The sequence below is a fragment of the Rhodnius prolixus genome, unplaced genomic scaffold (genome assembly GCF_049639745.1).
Source record: "Rhodnius prolixus isolate KJV_2025 unplaced genomic scaffold, Rpr scaffold_1, whole genome shotgun sequence".
In the NCBI taxonomy this organism is placed as follows: domain Eukaryota; kingdom Metazoa; phylum Arthropoda; class Insecta; order Hemiptera; family Reduviidae; genus Rhodnius; species Rhodnius prolixus.
Window position 1 is genome coordinate 45,260,314 of NW_027411581.1, and position 24,170 is coordinate 45,284,483.

At 33.2% G+C, this 24,170-nt stretch overlaps 1 protein-coding gene and 1 long non-coding RNA gene across 4 annotated transcripts in view; one reads left to right on the top strand and one right to left on the bottom strand.

Annotated features, from left to right (window-relative positions):
* Window positions 1-24,170, bottom strand: part of LOC141460566 (uncharacterized) — a 519,534-nt gene that overhangs the window by 161,288 nt on the left and 334,076 nt on the right. The window lies entirely within an intron of this gene.
* LOC141460598 (uncharacterized) lies at window positions 534-15,407 on the top strand. Its single transcript, XR_012462205.1, has 3 exons — window positions 534-849; window positions 1,032-1,252; window positions 14,870-15,407. It is a non-coding gene; the product is annotated as an uncharacterized lncRNA (long non-coding RNA).

Sequence of the window (24,170 nt, forward strand, 5' to 3'; positions counted from 1 at the left end):
GATTGCCCAAGAGGTTAGAGTTAGTGCAACTTCAAAGCGGAGGTCCTTTCGTTCCGGCGACAACAACTTGGTCTCTCTCCGCTGATGTGCGGCTATTTTGAAGCGGTTGAACCGCTCCCTAATTTGTGTTTCACCCATCGCTTCGTCTCTAAACACCTGCTGAATGTTACGAATTGTTTCGCTTTGAGAATCACCAAGCTTTTGACAAAATTTGATGCAGTGCCTTTGCTCATCACGTTCAGTCATCATGAGAGAATCGGATCCGGAAGTCGGAGAATCGGTAATGCGACGAACACTTTGTGTAGCACCTCACTCAGCGACCTACAGGCAGCGGACTTGTCACAAAATTCACACATGCACATGAAGGTATCTTCCTTTACTGAGTATAGTGGCGCCGCGCTATCGTCTTTATTTTGCGAGGGAAAAATAAAGGTCGGATACTTTTTAGACAGACCTCGTATATTAAGTAATAATTGTACACCGCAATACGACATGTTTCTTGGTAAATGTTTTGTGATAACAGCTGTCTTTTCTTTTCGAATATTAACATTACCCACCTATTTTAAATTAAATAATTAACAATTATTAGATAGCAAAAATAAGTTTTCGCAAAAAAAAAAGTATTTAGTAATTGGAATATTTACAATGTGTAAACAAATATAAATGCAGAATGAAATGCTTAGAGGAGCAGATGCTGTAAGCTGGCGCGGAAAGTGGGTAGGAGAATAAATATTGGCCTAAAGGGTGGAGAAGTTTTGGAAGAGCCACCACCTTAACTGCTGTGGAACACCTTGGCGCCACCAGCCATCATTAAGAAAGACCACCTTCCTGCCAGCACCTTGGCTCCAGGTAATTAGGGTGCACGTGCGCCACTTCCTTTTCGCCCTATTGCAAACCTTCTATTTCAAAATATTTACGATATAACCAAACTTTAACTATGTCATCTTCCCTAACAAAATCTTTTAATATATTACCAACCTAACCCAACGTCTAGCATTTACAATACACAAATTTATTTTTATTCTTTCCAGTCGAAGCAATATTCTTTTCGCAAATAAAACTACAATGTTAAACGTGTACACCAGTTGTGGGACAAATACTGAAGTGACTTTCAGCAACGAGGACAGAATTTGAGAACAAGATTTTGTTTTTTTTCTAATTCACACAGATTACGACAAAGCCCACCTCACTCTTATTGATTAAGGCAAAGAAATACTGGAAGGCATCTGACAAATTTCAAAGGACAATTAAGGTAGCCAGAAATAATCATGTTTCGCTTTTTATTTTCAAAATTTAGCATTTTACCATTTTTAATAAGAAATAATAAAACTACGGTAAAACCTATAAAAAATTTTATAAAAGGAAAATGTATTTCAAAATGTATAAAAGTTTTGCCGTCATAATTTTGTAGAAAACGAAAGGAAAAACTTGCAGCCAGTAACTGTAGCTCATAGTTTGAAACTTTGTAAATAGTTGCTACAAAAAGTATCTCCCACCAAGTCAGCAGAGTTTGATATATATTTACGAGTATATCGCATTTCTTCATCATCCTCAATAGTTGCAAACTTGCTTGCAAAATGTTATAAATAAAAGAATGTTATTAAATATTTGGTAAATATTTCTCTGGTAAGCGTAAAAAACTTCTCTGAAAATGCAGTTCATTTTTTGGAAGAATATGTGACAAGTGTTTGCAAATGCCCGTTTTGGATTAAAGGATTTCTACAAACGGATATTTTTTTTGGCGCATCAACAGCTGAGGTTATTAGCGCCCGGAGCTTTTTCCAGTGCACTGCCGGCCTCCGGACAGTGTTTCTCGTTACAGACAACACTGTCCCTCACCGGACAGTGAGCTGTAAGAAGCTCATAGGAAGAGAAAATCTAAGGATCAGCTACTGGATTCGAACCCGGGACCTCCGCGTGGGAGTCCAGTATGCTAACCTCATAGCTAATCCCTTCCCTTACAAACGGATTTTGTAACAATTATCGTTTCTATTTAACGTAGTTAACGTTTACTGCTTTCTACTGTTTCATTTGGCTACCATATCAGTTACAAATCAATTAATGTACAATGGTAACCAGTTTAGTGTATGACAGAAACAGATGAAGTCAAATTATCCATTCTAAACCGATGAATTGACCTCTGAATAGAATTGAATTGAACTATAGTTGAAAATCTAAAACTGGCCAGAAATAGAAAAAAACATGAGCTAAGCAAACCAACAATGATAGTTTTTTTTTTTTAACGTAATTTTTAATAAAAAATTGTTGGGGATAACAAAATGTTAATTACAACAATAAAAGTTGGTGAAAGTACAGTTTAATTTTGGGGAAATACAAGAACCTATCACTTTTTTGAAAATAAGTTTACTTTTTGGGTTTTAGAACACGATTATCACGTGCTAATCGAGACAAAAATTAATTTTTTCCTTTATTTAAGGATTTTACAACAGTACAGTAAGTACAGCGAGTAAAAATGATGAATGAACTTTTAATTATGAACGTTGACTTTGTATCACATTACAATGGCTTGATTTCTTGAACGGCGTCCATCCAGTGATGACAGCCCTAATAGGCCTTTAAGACGTTAAGGAGTACTGACTTTCTGGATAGCCGATGTCAGGTATTCCAGGTGGTCTCGCGGCCAGCGGCGTCTGAAACGTCTATGAGGGTTTGTAGGAAGATTTGAGGTTGAGGGGGCTTGCATAAGTGAATTTGAATGAGGGGATACTTTGTAATGAAATTTTAGGTGACGGAGTTGGGCTCTGGCGTAAACTAAGAGAATTATCAAGTCGGTATAGATGTTGAGGTTTGAAATTTAACTCTCAACTGGTATCGTCGGGTCAAATTTGACCCGCGCGTTTTTCTTTTGAGTGGCATTTTGTAGGAATTACCTATAAACATCTCCCCTTCACTGAATTCTCCTCTTTCATCCTCACCAACAATCGACCATACAAATCAGTCGTTCTTGAGCAGTGCAAGTAAATAGAATATAGGTTTTGGATCAAATTTGACCCGACAATACCATTTACGTTATAACTTTTTTTCTTAATATTTTTTATTTTTAAGTTTTGGAGTTTGTTTTCTTTTCTATTTTTTTTTAAATATTATTGCTGATAACTGGTTCTGTTCAGTTAAGCTGGTCCATGAACTAGGAAAGCTAAATTTGTCTTACTCGGGGACATTACGGAAAAAATAAAAAAGAAAACCCCTCTTATATAATTCCAAATAAAAAAAAACTACCGTCGGAACTTCATTGTTTGTTTTTACTGGCAACAAAACGGTGGTGTTTTGTACCAAAACAAAACAAGTATGTTGTACTCGCATCGTGATAATTCAGTACTTGCAGAATTACGGAAAAAAAAATAAAATTGGAATGAACATCTAACTTTAAGAAAATAACGTTTTTCGGTAAATATTATTTTTTGATCTTTTTTTTTTGTAACTTAAAAAAACATTTTTTTAAAAACTTTTTGTTTTTCTTAATCTTATGAAACACATTTAACATTATTTTCGTTTGCTAAATAAATTTTCTAACAGAAACTAAATCGACTTTAATTATATCAATGACCTTTTAAAAGTAATGTGCATTTAAAGTTTCGGGTCAAAGCTGACTCGATGATACCAGTTGAAGTTTAGATTTTGAGGATACCAGTTAAAGGTTAAAAGGGAACATTAACTATAGTACGTCGGATTTGGGATTGTAAGGATTGAATGCGACTGAGGTTTGTGCGTTTGGCAGTCCCGTATAGTTCAAGTCCATAAGTCCATACTGGAGCTAGCAGAGTGTTGTATAGTAGTTGTTGGTTTTGTAAAGTGTTTTGAGCACTTGACTAATAATTTCTATAGCATTCTGTACCTATGGTAAGACAAAATTTCACAGCAAAATATTTAGTTGTATTACAATTTAAACCTGTGTAAGGGAAGTGGTGACAGTGTCACGCTCCCAGGTTAAAATCAATAAATAATAAGTCATCTGAATTAGTAGTGAAATATTCCTCGTAAACTTACATAACTTCATTAAATATTAATAAGCTTATTAGGATCCAATGTCAGTTTAATGAGCAAGCAAATGTAGGCTGCTGTTAGTTATTTCAAAATTAATGTAACCTGTTTCCCGACATATTTGGTCATGTGAGATGGAGGCTTTCCTTCCAACTAAACCAGAAGCAGTTTCTTTCACTCGCTAGACCTATTCCCTTAGTTTAGACTACCGAGTCGGTGATGATAGTAAGTTTAACCCGATAGAACATGTTAAGACACAGTATGAACAGAAAAGACGTAGTATCTCGGAATTAGGATCTCTTTCACTGAGATCCTCTGCAAAAATACATAGTAATAGTAAATAGTAATCAAACAATTCGACTGTTGAATGAGAACATTCAAACATTCTCTGGCAGAAACGCCAACTACCTGCTGTGAATAACTCGTGAAGAACTCCGTCACTCTTTGAGGAGGTGAACTCCTTGACGCTCATTACCTCTTACAGAATTAAACTGGTAGATTTTTGTAAAGCGATACTAGGTAAAAATAGGTTATTTTTAATTACTTTAAACAAAGTATATTCATCAATGTAGGTTCTTTGGGAATGTAGATTCTAAGACATTCTCATCAATCTCCTCGTCATCAGTCAGAGCAGCTACTTTATTTGGTGGTAACTCCACGATGTCGATAACATTACTGCCCTCAATTCCATCATCAAATTATTCTATAAAATAGGGATCATTTTCTATTGACTCTAACTTCACCCAAAGTAGATTGTTTTGAACTCATAGCTGGAGAAACGAAAAAACTGTTTTCCCAAAAAATGTACCTCTATCAGCCATAATCCCCAAATGGGGATCACTAAATATAAGGTCAAAACTCGAAACTAAAGGCTTCATTTGGGAAGAAAGCTATATGTTTCAAAAGTTAAAGATATAGGGCACATATTAAACGCAGAATAACTTTTTAACTCCAATTCGTTGATATTTTTTTTAAATTGTGAACTCGGTCATAATTATTCTTACCGCTCACCTTGCGTGTTGACAACTTCAAAACGTTATTGTTTAGTTAAAAAAAACTCTAGTTATTCCAAACTCACTTAAAATGTTTACACACTGTTTCATTAACTTTATAGATGGGTACAATATAAAAACTATCAATTCTGCTGACAGAAAAACCTAAATAAAGCCGTGATCCCCAAATGGGGCCTATGGCAGGTAATGGGTTAAACAAATAATTTTTAATTATTAATTAATTTTTTTGATAAAATAAACCTTTTATTAAAAAAACAAATTTTTATTTAATTTAAGACAAAAAATTTCAAAATACAATCACATTTATATGGTACGAAAGAGAAATAACATATTCATCAGATTTTTAAATTAATAAGATAATAATTCCTTTCCTTTTGTATATTTTTGTAATTAAGAGCGACCTTTCAAATTGTAATTAGAAAATGAAAAAATTATAAATGCCAATTGAATTATGCGCATAAAGAAATATATGAGAATTTCGCAAAACTTTAATGATTGTTATTCAATAATTAGAGTACGGGAGTCCCTCAAAATATCATAAGCCTTTTCTAAATCTAATTAACCACTCTTTGGCTGTAAATTGAAATTCTGCGGCCTTAAGTAATAAGAATGAAGTTCATACAATGAACGTTATTACACAATGAATCTGTGTTTCCAGAGTTGCTTACTATTATTTATAATGAGCATCTTCTATTCTGATCCGTATTAATATGTGTTTCTGTACTAATATATGTCTCTTTGTCACACTGAAGGAACCACTCCCTTTTCACTTATTTGTCGGTCTTGGTAATAACTTTGGACTGCAAGCATTGTTTTACGTTCTACCAGTGCCGAAGGAATGACAATCACTTTACCAAACTGAATGCTATTCAATGTTATAAAGGAAACGAGGTGGGTATTCTTTCCGCTAATGCACATGGATTGATTAAATGACAATGACTGTCTCTTTAAGTCAGGGGTTCTTTCAAGCATCAGGAACAATTAAGGCAGAAAGAGTAGAGTCCATGACAGGATATGTGGAACTTGTAGATACGAGATACCCTTGTTATAGGTTATAAACCTTCCTTCTTACTATAAAGTTATTTTGGCTTGATCTTGTTAAGTCAGCCACCCCAAATGCCATCTCACTTATCAAACTTGGCATCCATTTCCATCTGACCTCTTTATCATTGTCAGACAAGTGCTCAGTTTAGCGTACGGAGAAGCAGAAGGCTTCCGTCATCTCCAACTTCAAGAAAATACTTAGATTTGGAAGCAGACTTTACAATCATGCATCATCATATACAATCACTCTCTTATAACTAAGATATAAACTATTTGTATTTACGTATATGTAAGATCGTATATGTAAGAATACAGTCCAGTGTCGTTTACGTTTAACGTGTTCAATATTTACGCAATCCTTCCCTGCAACAGATCGCGTTCCTCATCTCTTTCATTACCACTATCTAATCCATCGTTAAAAAAGTTCAGAATCTATCTTTTTCTTATTTAGAGGTTTCCGAAAAGTCCGGCAAAGGACGTTAAAGGCTTCAATCAGTATCCAGGATATTTTCTAGCCATTATTTCGATTATGCCGGTCGTCACATTATAGAGTCACAATAAAATTATTAAACAAATTCAAACTTAAAGTCAACATTTTCAACTGAAATGATTAATTTTGGTTAATTTAATTCTCAATTTGTTTTATTTTATGAAACTGTTCAAACAATTAACTTCCTCCATTTTATTCATTTCATTAATATTTTACATTTATTTTTGTTTTTAATTTAGCCTCTTTTTTTTTTTTACAAAATAACCATTTGGTTTTCTTTATATATACAATAGTTCACTTGTTTAAGAGGGTGGACCAGCCAAAACTTTGTGTGAGCTTCATGGCGGGTATTTTAAATATTTGTGGGCCACCAACAACGATGTTGCGACTAATTTCAAATTAAAATAGTGATGTATTCTTATAATAATCTTCATAAAATTAAGACAGTTACAGAAGACCAGTCGATAACATTCCCAAAACTAGTATAACAGTAGTAACTATTGTAATCAAGAGCAACGTTATTGCTGATCACGGAAACAATAATTGCAAGTCCATAAACATCAATGTAAAAAAGTATAACCGCACTTTATGGTACTTATTTAATTAAGGCACAACCTCTGAGACTCCTGACTATGTTCTCTTGTTACATATGTTACAACAATAACCCATCAGCGGTCAGAGGAGAAGTAAAAAGCTTCTAGGATGTGAAAATCTAAGGACTCGAATCCGGTATCTCTGCGTGGGAAACCTAACCACTGAACTAATCCCTACCCTCTACTTAGCTCTATCATGTCTAATTTTTTACACTTTTAAAGCTCAATTTTATCCAATATTCTAAATTCAATAACCTAACTAACCTTCACCGGATATCCTTTACGTCTAAGTATAAGAGTTTATTTTTTATCCTACAGATAAGATGACGGGAAAAAATGTTAATATCGAAGATTTTAATTCCTCCTTCAGTTCTTCACTCGCTAAGCTCAGGCCATCAAATCGTAGGTTCGATGAGTAAAATCTTAAATTCTCACACGTACAATAAGTAATTTTGCCGCATTTAGAAATTAAAAAGAAATGCTTTGTTGAGACAAAAGTTTGTAAAAGGTTTAATTGCTTGATTAAATTTAATTTTTTTAACCTTTTCCAACAGGTATCATGATAAAAGCGCGTAAAATTAGATTTGTTTCAGATATACTGAAGTACTGAGCGAGGTTACACACACCTTTATATAAAATTAAGACAAGTTGTATTAGAATGGTAATCATTCAGACGGATAGAGCTGGGAAATTACATATTGCAGGAAGGGAGCCGGGTTTGTTCTTGGGGAGCACAGATTCCACATTGCCCACATAAACAGCCAGTACGCCACCCACTCTTATTAATTATTTTCATCGGGACCCAACATTATTACCACTTCCCCCATCTATTTCCCATTAAACCTGCTATTTTATACGTGCTTAATCTTTGCATAATTACATTAATTCCAGCTAGCGCTAAAAATAATGGGTGGAGCTTTTTTAACTTCTCTGCATATTCTACTATTCAAAAATGTTTTTTATAATTATAGTGTAAGACTATTACTTTTATTTGATACACTATTTTTTAGGAAACTATTTAATACACTTCAAAGCTGTGGTGTAAATAGGAGCTGACTGTAACTAACTTTACTCTTTCCTTTATTTTGTACTTTTTATTTCTTTTAATTTGACTTAATTTTGACTATATCGTATAAATATTTATAAATATAAGGTCTATAAATATTTTGTTTATTTTTATTGTAGTTATTTACTATTATTATTATTATTCATTAAAATCAGAATTTAGAGATAGTCTGATACGGAAAGCAAATAGCGCTAAATACCATTATATTTACAAAGAATTAGAGTTGGATTTAGGGGAAAACGTTTATATTCATGATAAAAGCAGTATGAAGTTTATTAATGTAATAATGAAGCTGAGAGGTGCACTGTTTAACTTAAATTTTAGTGTAAACAGGGATGAAAATAGACACTACTGTTCTCTTTGTAATCTTGGAGCGGTGGAAGATATGGTCCATTTTATTGGGAAATGTCCGATTTTACAGGAGTTCAGGGTACAGCACTTGGGAAATAGAAAACTCCAGAAAAGTGAAATTATTCTTTATTTGAATGGCCTTGATTGGTGCAAACTGTATAGATACACAATATCCGCTTGGAGTTATAGACAATTTTTAATAAATCATTTGAATTTTTAATATTGGAATATGTTTAGTTCTGAAGTATAGCAATTTTTTATTATATATTTATTCATATATTTGTAAATTTAGTATGGTTAATAAATAAATTAGAGTCAACTCGGCAGACGGACTAAGTCCATGCTCGAAGTGTGTTTTGTTTTGAATTAAAGAAATGTTACGAGTAAATTATTATATGGTTAGGATAAATATTTTGTTTTTTCTATGTTTTTAAGTTCCTGAATGGCGTTCGACAGGGTGTGGCACGAGGGACTACTGTTTAAGCTGAGGGAGATTCTTCCTCATACTACCTCATCCTCAAATCTTACCTAAAAGATGGATATTTCAGAGTCAACTGTGGAGTAGCAGACTCTGATATCCATCTAGCTCGAGCTGGTGTTCCTCAGGGCAGTGTCCTAGGTCCTCTTCTTTACTCCTTGTATACAGCATACATACCTCAACACCCAAATACCATTCTCTTCACCTTTGCTGATGTTACTGCAATCTTATCTCCTCATTCCGATCCTCTTATCGCTAGACGAACTCTACAAACACACATCAACCACTTACAGGACTGGCTTTTCAAATGGAGAATCAAAACCAACGTTACGAAGTAAAAGTTTATAGTATTTATTCCCAGACGGAAAATCATACCTCCTATCATCTTGAACCAAACTCCTATACCAACTGTGGACAAAGTACGCTATCTTGGACTGCACCTAGACAAACGGTTGACATGGAATCCCCATACTAGACTGAAAAGACAAGAAACTAACCAACGCTACAAACGTCTCGCCAGACTGCTTGACAAACGATCGAAACTTAACCTACATAACAAAAGACTACTGTTATTGCGACCTATCTGGTCATACGGCATCGAAGTATGGGGATCGACTAAGCGTTTCAACTCACTACGCCTCCAGGCATTACAGTCAAAAATACTTCGAAAACGTCTTACCTCTCCGTTCTATGTATCTAACCTCACTATCCATAATGACCTCAAAATCCCTTTCATTACAGATCTTGCTAACTCTCGTTTCTTTAAGTTTCATTCCTCTACAGCAGCTCATCCCTAACCCTCTCATAGAACATCTATCTTCCTCCGCATTACCAGGTAATCCTCTAAGGAGATTGAAGAGAAGATGGCCTCGTGATCTACTCTTATCGTGAGAGCAAAGCACGTTACTGGAGTGACACCACTGGGTGCCTTCTCCACTCATGAATTCCTGTTATTTCTTTTTTCTTTCACCATATTTGCTTGTTGCAACAACTATTGCAGTGGTAAATTACAATAAAAGATTTCAAAAAAAAAAAAAATAAAAAAAAAAGTTCCTGAATAAACACTATTATTATTATTTATTTTACTTTATAAAACTGAACTAATTGAACTAACACCCACGTATATACCAAAACATTTCTAAATAAATGTATATCCTATGTTGTGGTAATATCCTATTATTATATTATCTATCCTTTATATCCATCTATACTATCCTATTATAATTAATATCCTATATATCTAGATGTTCCTAAAAGAACTTTTTAAAAGCGTGATTTTTTTTTTTGCAAATGATTAGATATTACTTTCGGTAAATTGTTAAGGAAAGGTTTTCTCCGTTGTCTTGTCTTTTCTGAGAGAAAATCTAATTAGAAACAAAACTAATTTACTACGAAAACTTAGTAAGGATTATACTCTACATAGATTACTGAATTACAAATCCAGATTCTCTGTAAAGCTGATTCACCTGTAAGCCAACAGTTACAACACATTTGGAGCTTGTGGATGTCAAGTCGCCTACATAACTCCAGTATAACCAGCTTTCGTAATCCCAATTATATTTCCAATAATTTTCTCTCCTGGTTTTTGAAATCCTTGCTTAATGAAAGGTTTGATTAATATTAGATGTAGGGAAATCCATAAAAAACCCTGTTTCAGTAATCCTGTTTCATGACTGCCATTATCTTCAGCCCATGTACTTCTGCTATTTCAGCTTGATTTAATCATTATACTATACGTTAGATGAGTTCTTGTCCTGTAAATATTTGTAATATTCAAGATACCTGTAAGTATAATATAAACATTTGTTAAAATATTTTATTATTGCATATATTACCAACGATTATTGTTATTTTTATTATGAAACTGTAGCGCTGTAAGATGTTGCTAGCGATATTGATTTAGTGGTCGATAGTTTGAGACGCCTTACTTACAAATTTCCATCATCTCCCTTTATGCTGGCAAGGTGCGCGAAATGTGCTCACATTCTTGATTGTATGCCATTATGTAAGCGTGGGTGAAAATTTACATTTTCATGCTAATCACTTCTAACATAATATCTCAGCTTTATCTTACCAGATTTCCAAGTAGCGTAAGCTTTTGCATAATAACGAACTCGTCTTGCTTATTTTCTTGAAAGCATTTTTATTTTCCTGGCATTATTAATTTTCTATATTTTTGTAAAAGCAATCTATATCTTCTAAATATAGAAAATCGTTTAGTGAATCGTGAAAGAATTTTTTGGGCGTTCATAAGTAGTACGCTGTCTATTGCTTATTCAGATATCGTTTAATTTGTTTTTCTTCGTTTTATTTAATAATTTTCCAACTCTACAACTTGTAAAAGTAAAACAAATGAAAAGTACGTGATGTAATACTTGGCGCTTAATTTAATCGCTTAATTTGGAATTATTTTTTTGAAGCTGAGAAGCTGAGATGAAGAAATGGTTCTGAGACGTCAGCTTCGAACGAAATTCCTCTTCCTATAGTTAGCTTATTGTTATGCCCACTAACTATAGAGAGAAAGTTCAAACTTAGAAGACAAACTTGAGAATTGTAAATCAACGATGTTCATCTACATTTTTCTTTTTAACAAAGATATTATGTGGCATCATGATTGTTTTAAACTGTCGTTGTACAGTGGTCACCTTGCACAGTATTGTGCAAGAAAAAGGAAAACTTGTTAACTTAATCTGCGGTAAAAGAATATCTACATTTTTAAAAAAATTAATTTCTAATTCCAATCAGACATATTATTAACCGGAGACGAACAGCGAGCGATCTTACAATTCAAAATAATGAGAGCAAATTATGAATGCAAATTTATAATAATCCGCACATAGAGTTTAGCCTTTGTACGATATAATTTATAAAGAACTAAGACTGCGATATAAAGAACGTTATAATTTAATTTTATTTATTTTTTATTTTGTAATTGGTCCTCATTGGTAACATTGACAAAGCTAGGATTACCAATGTAAACTTTAGGATGGGAGATTTGCGAGGAATCGGTCAAATAAAACAACTCTTCTTTTTGCCAACGTTTCGACAAATATATTGTCCTCTTCAGGGCCTGGATATTACAAATACAAAGCAATTTACAGAGTCAGTAACATAGAAAAAACAGTAAAAATCAGTAATACAAAAATAAACAGTAAAATACAATAAATTCTTTTTAATTATTTAAACTTACGTGGCTATGCGGGTTGGTTGAGTTACAGAAACTAAGAGCCAGAAATGGAGAAGCAGGTATATATATACAGATATAGCGGGACTTACACGGGAATTTTGGTAATTACAATTGAACAGATACAATAGACTAATTACAACAAAAGAGTAAATACAATAAATATTGGGAAATTTCTTTAAACAACAAAAACCGTTAAACACAAAACACAGGAGAAACCAAATAACCCTTATGCACTAAATAACAAATAACCAAAAGATTTGAAGTAAATTTTAAAAAACCCAGCAATAATTAGGTACAAAATTTGGATATCTATTTATTTTTTAATGACAAAATTGTAGCAGATTTTATTTTTGTTTCTTTCTTTGAATTTATCATCGCTGATTGTCATAACTTTTTTTGTAGAGAGAGATAGCAAAGTTCAGTTTTTGGTGAAAAGGTTGTTTGGAATGGTAGTGTAAGTATCTGTCAGATCTGCAAGGTTTGGTGTACCAGTCAGTGATGATAGTGTCATTGTCAGTTCGTATTAGTAGCAAATCTAGAAAAGGGATTTGACAATTTTATTCTATTTCAACTGTAAAGTTTAGTCTAGGATGGAATGAATTGAAAATGGTCAGTATTTCGTTAATCTTTTCGTTAGGGACTGCAGTTAAGAGATCATCGACATATTTGTAAATAAATGGTATTTCAAAGGAAAGTTGTTTAAGGCAAGTGTCAAGTAATTCTGTCATTTATTTTATTTGACCGATTCCTCGCAAATCTTCCATCCTAAGGTTAACAATTTGCGGTCACGAAAACTATATATTCATTAGTCATTACCAATGTAAATTACCAATCTTAATAAACAAAATCAACATTCAAAGTAATTATTCTCTTAAAAAAATATAATGCCAGTGTCATTTTCAGTAAAGATCTTATCTTTATTAAAAAATTGAATTATAATTAAAATTTGGTCCCTTGTTTCAGAATCAGGTTTTTTAAGCAATTTATTTGGTTTAATGTAATATCTTTTTCTTGTCTGAAGTTTTTTGTAATCACAACTTTCAATCACTAGTGATTAAAATTAAAATTCTTTATTCAAAATTTAGCATAATAATGTGCTCATTAATTTGATAATAATGTGCTGAATATTTTGTTCACTACAATTATTATAGTAAGTAAAGTAATGGCTTTTATTTCAGGAGGCTTTTCCCACCAACTATCGATTAGTTATGCGGAAGGGATGCGTTACTGCGAATTCCTTACATTAACACAAAATACAAGTCTTAGTCCGGGATTCTTATACAATACCACAATACATCTGAGTTTAGATGTTTTTGTCTCTGTCGGATCGGCTCCTTCAGCGCCTTATTGTAAGAGTCATTGAATCGAAGAATGGCACGTCACGGTATTTCTGCCCTAATTGCCACAAAAAAAAAAACCCTCTACGATTCTCTGTATATTTTGGGTTTAAAAAAATATATTTGAAGTCCTATTTATTGCTTCTGTCGCAGTTTTTAAAAATTATTTTTAAGAAAACTCAGAAATTTAGCGACTCTCCTGGTAATGATTCTCCTTAATTCAATTCATTTTTCTGAACAATTACGTATATAACAAAACCGAATTTGTGCTGAAAATATTATTTATCAGAAACCCCCTTAATCTTGTCGCACTCTCAGCCACCTTCAACAAGAATGATGCGATTTGTTTTTAATAATTTTACTGAAAACTTTGAACATAATGAGAAGCCCGAATTAGGACAATTGAATATAACAAATGAACATTTTAGCTCATTTAATTAAAAATTAATTTCGACATAACTGATTCACGGTGAGTTCAACAATCATGCCGCAAATTAGGAGAGATCCTACAGCAGCAAATGGACAAATAATGCCTAAAAATTCATCAAACAAAAAAGAAAAAAGAACTAAGAAATGATGTTTAAAAAGGAATTTTTACAATAAGTTAATTAAAATTACTAATTCGACATTGTTTTCTGTTTTCAGACGACAAATAGTAAAGAAGTTTGAATGTAAAAATTAAATAAAGAATTAAAACTGTTAAAACATTCTTAAAAGTAATGAAGCAATTAAAAGTCTAAACGATTCTGAAGATCTGGGGCTAGAAAACTTTTATAATAGAATGTAGAATCAGCAATATCGGAAAAGAAACTTGTACGGTACTCATTCACCCAGATAGACGTAAATTTTGTAAAAGTATTCCAAACTCAAAATGTCTTTAAATTAAAAAGGATCCCCATTAGCTATCATTAATTAGCAAACGCTAGTAAAATATTTTAATCACCAAGGTTCAAGATTGAATTTATATTTATAAAGTCACTTTTTGACTTACTTTTTCAAACCGCAAAATGCGTTGATTGTAACTAAATAAATGATTAAAAAAAAAAAAAAAAAAAAAAAAAAACTTTTTCAAACAGGTTTAATAAATTAGTAGATGGAAAAACAAAATTTTTTACAATTGTGTTTTTATCGGGATTAAAGTTTTTTTAGTCGTATAAACATATTTTAGAATATTTTATCGAAGGACTGTTGTGTTTCTGTGCATATTTGTGAAAAAGTCAAAGATACGAAAATTGGGAAAAGATTATAATTATTTGTTTTATAGCTTATATTCATTAAAGTTTTGATATTTTTGATTACTGCTCGCAGAGGTACCGGATTCGAGTCTTCAGCTGGCTACCTTTAGTTTGGCGTCTTTACTACTACGCAGTGTTTTCCGCAAAGAAAGAAGACTGTACGAAAATTGAATGGGCAAAGACCACAGGCGCCATGGATCATTTAAAAAAAGTAGGCAATTTTTTTAATGTAAAAATAAAAAACATTAAAATCACTAATTTGATGAGTAGATCTTGAAAACTTCTCTTCTCATCCATTGCTAACAGTATTGAGAGCTACTGCGGCTCCTAGAATTCTCCTAGCGACATTCAATGAAATCAAGACGAACAAGAACCTGAGACACCAAATCCTGAACCCTAAACCATTATCTTACTTACTTTTCTTTTGTTTAAGAACAGAAAAAGAAGAAGAAGAACACAAAAAACCAACGTAACTTCAATAAATTCAAGTAACAAATGTAAATCAGCTCTAATTTTTTTCTAACTTCCAAAAAAAGTCCATTCTTTGACTTTATTTTTTTCTGGTTTATTGTTTAGTTTAAAGATGCACTTGCGGCCAGCCATCCCCTGGATTTCAACCGCATTAATTAGAGAATTTTTTCAGCTTGAAAAGGATTAGTAAAAAGATAAGTTAATTCAAATTTGGGAAGTTATTATATTTTCTAATATTAAACTGCGAAATATCTTAAAATAATAGCAAGGTCAGGGAATATTATAGTTCTTTCAATAGATGTAATTAAATTTATGAAGCAATAAAAAGTCTCCACGTGGCCGTTTTTCAGAAAACAGTTAAAAATCAGACTATTTTTCGGAGTAAATGCTAAGTGGAACCAGATTCTATCCTATGACTAGTTCAACCTATATCGTTTTGATATATTATACCATTTATGTTGTTTTAAAGTAAACATTATGAACGAAAATAACATCATTAAAAGCTATTCTTTCGAATAAAAAATATAAAATAAAATTTACGTTTTAAACTTGAAACCCTGATTTTTCAGAGCTAAAAGGATCTTTAAATGTGTTTTACTCAAAACTTACTTTTTGCAGTTTCGTGGTTTTGGCGTGGTACCGACGATATTAAACCTTATTTTCGTTTCAGTTTCGTATTAGTATACCATATTATTAGTATTAGTATTATTATTTATACCATAAATCTGTTAAAGGTAGAGCGAATAAATATACAAATAACAATGGAATCTTCTGTGAGATTTAAAACCTAACATTAGACGTTTCACAATATTTTTTTTACTATGTACTCATTTAGAAAAAACTAAAAACAAATCACGCGCATTATTATTTTGGTTTATTTGTCGATTTAATATTTAAAAAAAAAAAAATCACACATCTAAAGAAACTCTGAACTTAGAAAAGAATAGGTCACCAGCCTCTGTCCTACTGGCTCTATAAAGTAATGAGGTGAACTTGGTCCTAACATTCCTCACAAACATAGGTGCCAGTGGAAGCTCTCTTACTTATTCAAAGGAAAGCACCGTCGTCTATGTGATAGTGCCACTGTACAGTCTTATAAAACGACAGCTTAGAGTACACCTGAACATCTAACAGACTCTAAAATGGCAAGTATTCATTCCCAAAATGAATAAATAAATACAGAGGTGTTTATTTATTTAAAGACTAACATTACTCGAGTAAAAAATCTTTAGTGGTTTTTCGAGAAAATTTCAAAGGACCAAAAAAGCAAATCGCTTCGATTCCTCTCCGAAAATATAATACTTCTTTTTTTGGGCCGTCCTCCGGAACCCACTGTTTTAGTGTTGATTTGTCCTAAACTAGAAGTTTGCTTTGATATGTTCATTCTTATCGCCTTCCTTAAGTAATTCTCACAGTTTTAGTTGATAATTCAATATTTTAAATAATAATTTTTACTAGTACATATTGGTTACTAATGAGTTTCTTCGATGAAAGTGGTTACAACCATTTCACAGTGAAGATAATTTGGACGTGAGTTTTTTGGAAACTCTAAAAAGATATTCCTTCATAAATAAATTTTACGACGTTATTATATATATAGTTCTCAGAGTTTGGTACTCTACAGAAATTAGCAAAAGTGTACATAAAGAACATAAAATACAAGTTGAGTCACAGAGCTAGCTCAGAGTTACAACCGGGAGGATGTGGTGAGAGAAAACAGCCAACGCTGGAAGAGTTTGATGAAGCGAGGAGATCGCAAGGGGAACCGACATAGCTTTAAACGAACTGGAGGATTATCAGGATGGGAGTATGTGGTTTAAGATTAGACCAGAAGCAGGTTATCAGCCGCTGATTGAAGTGGAAATTTCGTAATCAGGTGAGGATTAACTTCATTAAAGTTGGAAACATTAGGGTCATGATGAAGAGTACACCTTATGGTGGTCGTAACATGTAAATTAAGATGTACAATCAACACTTTTACCGAGAGGTTCTTGAAAAAACTTCGAAAAAGGGTCATTCGTGTGAGACCAAACATCAAGAAAAAGTGGGTGTTGCATCACGATAATGTTCCTTGTCACACAGCAATTTTAATAAACGAGTTTTTGGCTAGTAAAAACATTCCTGTGGCTCCTCAGCCTCCTTATTCGCCTGACTTGAGTCCTTGTGACTTTTTTCTCTTCCCGAAGTTTGAAAAATCACCTCAAGGGAACTCATTTTGGGACAGTTGAAAACATTCAAACGGCTGTAACCGACCAGCTGAAGGCTATTCCAGTATCTGAGTTCGAGCACTGCTATGAGCAGTGGAAGAAACGTCTTCAGCGCTGTGTGACTTCAGAAGGAAGTTATTTTGAAGGTGACAATATCTATATTCTAATTGTAATTCTTTTTAAATAAACAAATTTTAAAAAATCAGTCTCATTACTTAATTTACAGACCTCGTAAATGTAGCTGATTTTATCGGAACGCAAGTTTTTTTTTTCAATTTCTGACCGGTTTAGGATTTCCATCCTTCACCTGAAGTTGAACTTTGCAATGTTTCTGTCACGCACAACACTTGTATTAGCAATGTATTCAGCAAGTTTAGTCAAATTCTCTATTTATTGACGTCTTATTCTCTACGATAAACAAATTAACACACCTTAAATGATTATTGAAACATGAAAATTATTGAAAAACAACGAACCCACCATTTTTCAATACTATTTCATATTTACATAATCTTCTATTAACAGAGGATATTGCGATGTGCACATATTTGATTTTAAAATTTTACCAGAAAGATCCGTAAATTCGGATCTATTATCAACCTGAGTCCGAAAAAATTATTTTAAAAAATAGGTCTGGGTTTTTTCAACTGTTTGTCCGTGTGTGATAAGCATTAAGTTAAAATAAATAATCGTGAAAAGTTTAAGTTTTATATTTTTCATTCGCAGAGACGGAGACTGAACAAAGTCAGCCATTTGGAAGTCCCACTTCACTAAATTATAGTTTTTTGACATTTAGTACAGAAAGAAGCTCCAATGATTGATTCTTCTTACTCTGGATGGTCTTTACTAATAGTATAACTTTTAATTGCAACTAAATCTTTCTAAAGGCAGTTCTGGCGGAACTCTAAAAAGAGATTTAAGGTAATTTCCGTTTTATCACCTGAATCAGGCTAATTGGAATTCATAACTAAGTGAAATTCCTAACTTAAAGAGTCTGTTGAGCGAAATAGTTATTTTTATAAGTTTTGTGGAGCATTTTTTTTGCATTATTTTATTTTATTTCAAGATAGGTTCTTTACTTAAATTGAAGTTAGAAAGGGAGGATTGCCGGGTGGTACTAGAAGTTTTGGGATTAGAAGATAAAAATGCGAGTTAATTATTTTTATGCAGTATTGCGTTTTCATTTGGTATATTCCTGTATCGAGCGCTTATATGATTTAACAAGAAATACTAGAGTAATACCTCTACATAAATAAACTCGGATACATGTAGTCAGTCAGATTCAATCAGAGTATTCAACATGCGATGTTGTCAGATCATTATTAAATTCTTCCAATATAATGGAACGCTATTGAAGTTAGAAAATAAGAAAGTGATGAGAAAATATATATGAAGCTAGCGCAGGCCTGCAAGGGGGTGTACAGTGTTGTTGTTGCGAGTGCTGGGAACATATACTCCCGGATAGAGTGGGAGATAGTTCGAAGAGTGGCTGCTGCAGGGTTCAGGGTAGTTGCATGCTTTAAGTGTAACTCCGGTTTTGTAGTTCTAGATTCAGGGCACGTATCTTTGCCACTACTCCCAAATACCTCACTCCTTACAACCAAGTTCCTCTACTAACTTCTATATTCCCTTCGCTCTACTATATACTGTCCTTCATTCTTCGTCCTTCTTTCCAGCACATTTCGTATTGGTTCAACATTTTATTTCACTTATTCGTCAATGTAGAGGAAAAGATCGAGTTTACAGAACATGCTGCTACAAAACTTATATCCATCACGCTTCCTGTAAATATATTACAGGTATGAAACTACCCAAATTATAGGCTCTTTATTTTTTGCCAACTTTTTTACGCAATTAAAAAACTCTTTAATAATTAAGGCATAGACATGGCCAACCAAATCTAGTTGTATGGGATGAAAAAGTAATACTTTTATAAACCGAAAGAAAGACGACCCGATACTAAAAAACTTGAGTCTTGGTGCCAATCAGTTTCTACCAGAACTTCCGATCTATGGTGTGCCCGTCAGCTAAAAGACACTACTAAATTGCTCCAAGCACTATTTCCTACTCAGTCTAGCCATCATAACCTGAGCCAATAACCTCGTTCAGCTACTTATAAGTACGATTCGTACCTATTTCTAAGCATGATGGACACTGGTTCATTATGTGCACATAATCTCAGCCATCTGCCAGATGCAACTGTACACTATACGAAAAACAAAAACAAAACATTTTGATGGATTATGAAGAATTTTACTGGCCATCAGTACTGCAATCAGTAAATGATTTTTCTTCCAAAAAAACTATGTGAGTGAACGTTGTTGCATTAATGCAATACTATTTCTTTTTTTTCAAATCATAAACAAAACGAAAAAAAGTGAAGAAGTTCTACAGACTAAAACTGTCAGGATAGAAAAGTGATTGTTTTGAAGAGTATTAATTAATTTGTTGATTCTGTTGGCGAGGGTTAGAGTGGATCAGGAGAGAGCTGCTGTAAAACAAGGCTGACCTTCAATGAAATGAGTAATGGTCAGACTAAATTATTTTGTGATAGCAGCTTCAAAAAAAAGAAGATACTTCTGGCATTAATTAACCTCAATTTTGTAGCAAATAAGTGAATCGAATTTTCAAATCTTTTATTATAAGGCCAACATATTTTAACACTTTCACTGGCTTTGGAGAATACATCATAATTATAATTTCGCTCTCTGAGTGCCAAGTGACGTTATATTTCCTTTATTTGAAAGTGCCGCAATCTAAACTAACTGTGAGACCAATCAATAAGGAATAGTTTAAAATATTTTAGTGGTAAAAAGTGATTCTCAATCACTGAGTTAGATTCACCTAACAGAGCTTAGATTCACAGAACAGAGCGCTGTTCTGCCTTTTTTGAAGTTGATTGGCTCTGGTTGTGATAGATCGCAAGTTCAGAGGTTTTTTTTCCACACTTATGTTGAAGTTTGTAACTGATTTAAATTTACTGTGTCAAATTAACCAAATTACGCAGGAGAAATTCATCTTCTCAGAGCCTAAACAAAAGACTCAGATCTTATTGCGATCGCCAGAAAAATCCATTTCAATTTGTCACTCATTTTAGGTTTCGAGAGAATCAAATTGCAGCCAGAGAAAGTCAAATTTGAGTTCACATTTTTCGTATTCGTAACCTCAAAGACGTTATTTCCGATCGAACTTCAAATCTGTTTTTCTAACATTATCTGTACATATCTTTAAAGTGGACGCAGAACCGTTCAAACTGAAAAACTAATTGACGATCAGAGAAAGTGAGAATTGGTTTCATATTAACTAATCTAGGGTTTGAAATTTTCACAGAATTGCCCTTTAAACAAACGGTAATCTTCTGGTATCACTCCCTTATTGCAGCCCGGTTCCATTCACCTCTGCTTTGGCCTTTGATGCATTTTTTCCGCCTCATTTTAAACATAACACATTTGATAAAAATATTACTTGCAATCCTTTGTCGATGTCTTCCATTTCTAATTTAACAACTGGATATCTGAATTTTTAGTAGTAGGCCGAAGTATTATAAAAAAAAACGTTCTTTGCCCAGAGGAAATCCAGTAATTTATTTTCTTTTAAGGAAATAAGAACATTAATAAGCGCAGAAAGAGCAGTTAGGAATACTTCGTACTTTTGTGGAGTACTTTGTAAGAGGGCAATTTCACACGGGCAATTTAAGCTACTTAATTAGTATCGTTTATCAAAAACAAAAAAATTATTCTCCTTTTTTACTTTTTATTCCTACATTTTCCAAAACTTTTAGCATTTAAGCATTTTAGAAGGATTCCTTAACTCGAGAGGTTACGAAATTTCACACTTTTAAGAAGAGAATTGCTTTCTGTTCTAGTCAAATACTCGTAAATCACTATTCTCTTGCTGGCTTTACATCCATTTTCTAAATTAAGAGTAGTAGACGGAAAAACTTATAACTGCTTAATAAGCATTCTTAAAATCAAAATCAGCTTTAACTCTGCATTGCCAATGCTCGAACTTAGTCAGTTAATGCCATAATTCATATTTTCATCTTTTTTTTATATTGATATCAATTTTAATAATAAAATTTGCATTAAAGGATGAGAAAGAATAGGAATTAAGTACGAAAAAACAAATTTTGTCCACAAATCGGCTTTAACATTTCACGCTGAAGGAATTAACTATAACTTAAGATCGCAGTTATTTCAGTATTTTCTAGAATCCTGATTGACTGCCTTCTGATCAGGGGCTTTTTCATTTTTTTAATTACATTCACTATTTTTCAATTACTGTGCACTGTTGACACGGATCGGAAATTACCCAATTCGCTGCAAGTTTTTGCTGCAATTCGGACAGAAAATCAATTCTAGAAAGAGGTTTTTTTTGGTGCCTTGATACTTTCTATGAAAATTATATAAATTTATCAAATATGCATTTAGGCAATAATCTGGAGACAAGTTAATGACTGAAAATCTACTTATATTGCCAATCAGGAGTCAAAATGACTCTTATGATACACATAATCTAATCTGCAAAAAGAAACTAAGAATTCCAGGTCTTCAACTCGTGATTATCAAATGTGAGAGAGTGGGGGTAGCATATCTAAGAGCATTTTGGGATAACCAAGAGATGTGGGGAAACAGAGACCATTCCTATTTTTTTTTTTTTGGAGTCAAACTGACTTCGGATTGGCAATGCAGTGTTAAGAACTACATTTTGAAGCAAAGAGCATTAAAAAGAAAAAGAATTTTAAAAATCGAGCTATACTCCGTACATATGCCGTCCAAAATTTCAGGTATCGTGCGAGACCAGCAAAATAGTCTAGCGAAATCAATAGGATTTGGTTATTTTTTAGAGGGCCTTAGTGACCTTAGAAAGCCTTCGTCCTCGATTATTGATTAACTTAATTTACCATCTTTGTAAAACAAATTTACCAGAAGTATTAAGCGAATTAATTTCCTGGATTCTAAAGTAAACAATTTGTAGCTTTTTATCCAGCAATAAAGTTTATTATGAGAGTTTATAAAGCTGCCGTTATAAATAACGTTCTACGAATTGCTTTATAGACTTCCAGCATCTCTGGCACGTTTTGCTGGAAATCAATAAGAAACATAATTAGGTTTTTAGGGAAGTTTTGATGAATTTATTCAGTCGTAAAGCAGATTATTTGCTAATGAAAATTTCTAGTTTATCGAATGATTTTCTGCTCTTATGGATTTGATAAATTCACTTAATTTAAAAATGAAAATTAAAAATAAAAGGAACAAGGAAGTTGTTAGTGAATATTTGGCACCCACAATTATATTTAGTTTGATTATTTGATTATTACATGCCATACAGTTAAATTTCTCACTAGGTAAATTAAAATTTTTATTTTGCCCTCTTCAATCTGAATATTGCTAATCCACCGCAAAGCAGAAAGAAAAAATAATTGCTCTTTCCGGTTTAGAGAGAAAAACACAGCCTAATAAGGTTGTTGAATCATACAGCATTTAACAGATTCATCGCAGCAACATTTTATCTTACTAAAACCGTCCGGAAGGAGAGTTGTATACGGGTTGATCGTCAAAAACTGCATGAAGGACTCTAAACTTTGACAATTAGGCGCCACGGTAGCCGAGCGGTTAGAGGCGAGACCTGCGAAGCTAATATGTATTGTGGTACTGGGTTCGATTTCCGGTCTTTAGGCCTTGGATTTTATTTAATGGTTAATAAAAGAAATTTACAGTAAAGTATGTTAGCTAGTCGCCTCTGTCCACGACACCTAATTGGTTGTTGGACGTTAAGCCCCGCCTGAAAAAATAGGCGATTACTTTACTTTACTTTTTTTTTTCACTTTGACAATTTTTTTCTATAAAAGTTAAAATTCCCAAATTTTCTTTATGATATAGGGCAAATCCACCTTTATAACTGTAATTTTTTGCAACAACCCAGATCTAATAAAGACTGAACTTGTTGGAATCTTTTTTTTTAAAATCTTTTATTGGAATTTACCACTGCAACAGTTGCAGCCACAAGCAAATATGGTAAAAAAATAAAATAAAAGAACATCATGAGTGGAGAAGGCACCCAGTGATGTCACTCCAGTAACGTGCTTTGCTCTCACGATAAGAGATCACGAGGCCATCTTCTCTTCAATCTCCTTAGAGGATTACCTGGTCATGTGGAGGAAGATAGGTGTTCTATGAGAGGGTTAGGATGAGCTGCTGTAGAGGAATGAAATTTGAGAAAACGAGTGTTAGCAAGATCTGTAATGAAAGGGATTTTCAGGTCATTATGGATAGTAAGGTTAGATACATAGAACGGAGCGCTAAGAAGTTTTCGTAGTACTTTTAACTGTAATGTCTGGAGGCCTAGTGAGTTGGAACGCTAAGTCGATCCCCATACTTCGATGCCGTATGACCAAATAGATCGCAGTAACAGTAGATATAAGAGTCTTTTGTTATGTAGGTTAAATTTCGAACGTTTGCCAAGTAGTCTGGCGAGAAGTTTGTAGCGTTGGTTAGTTTCTTGTCTTTTCAGTCTAGTATGTGGATTCCATGTCAACCGTTTGTCTAGGTACAAGGTAGCGCACTTTGTCCACAGTTGGTATAGGAGTTTGGTTCAAGATGATAGGAGGTAGGATTTTCCGTCTGAGAGTAAATACTATAAACTTAGACTTCTTAACGTTGGTTTTGATTCTCCATTTGAAAAGCCAGTCCTGTA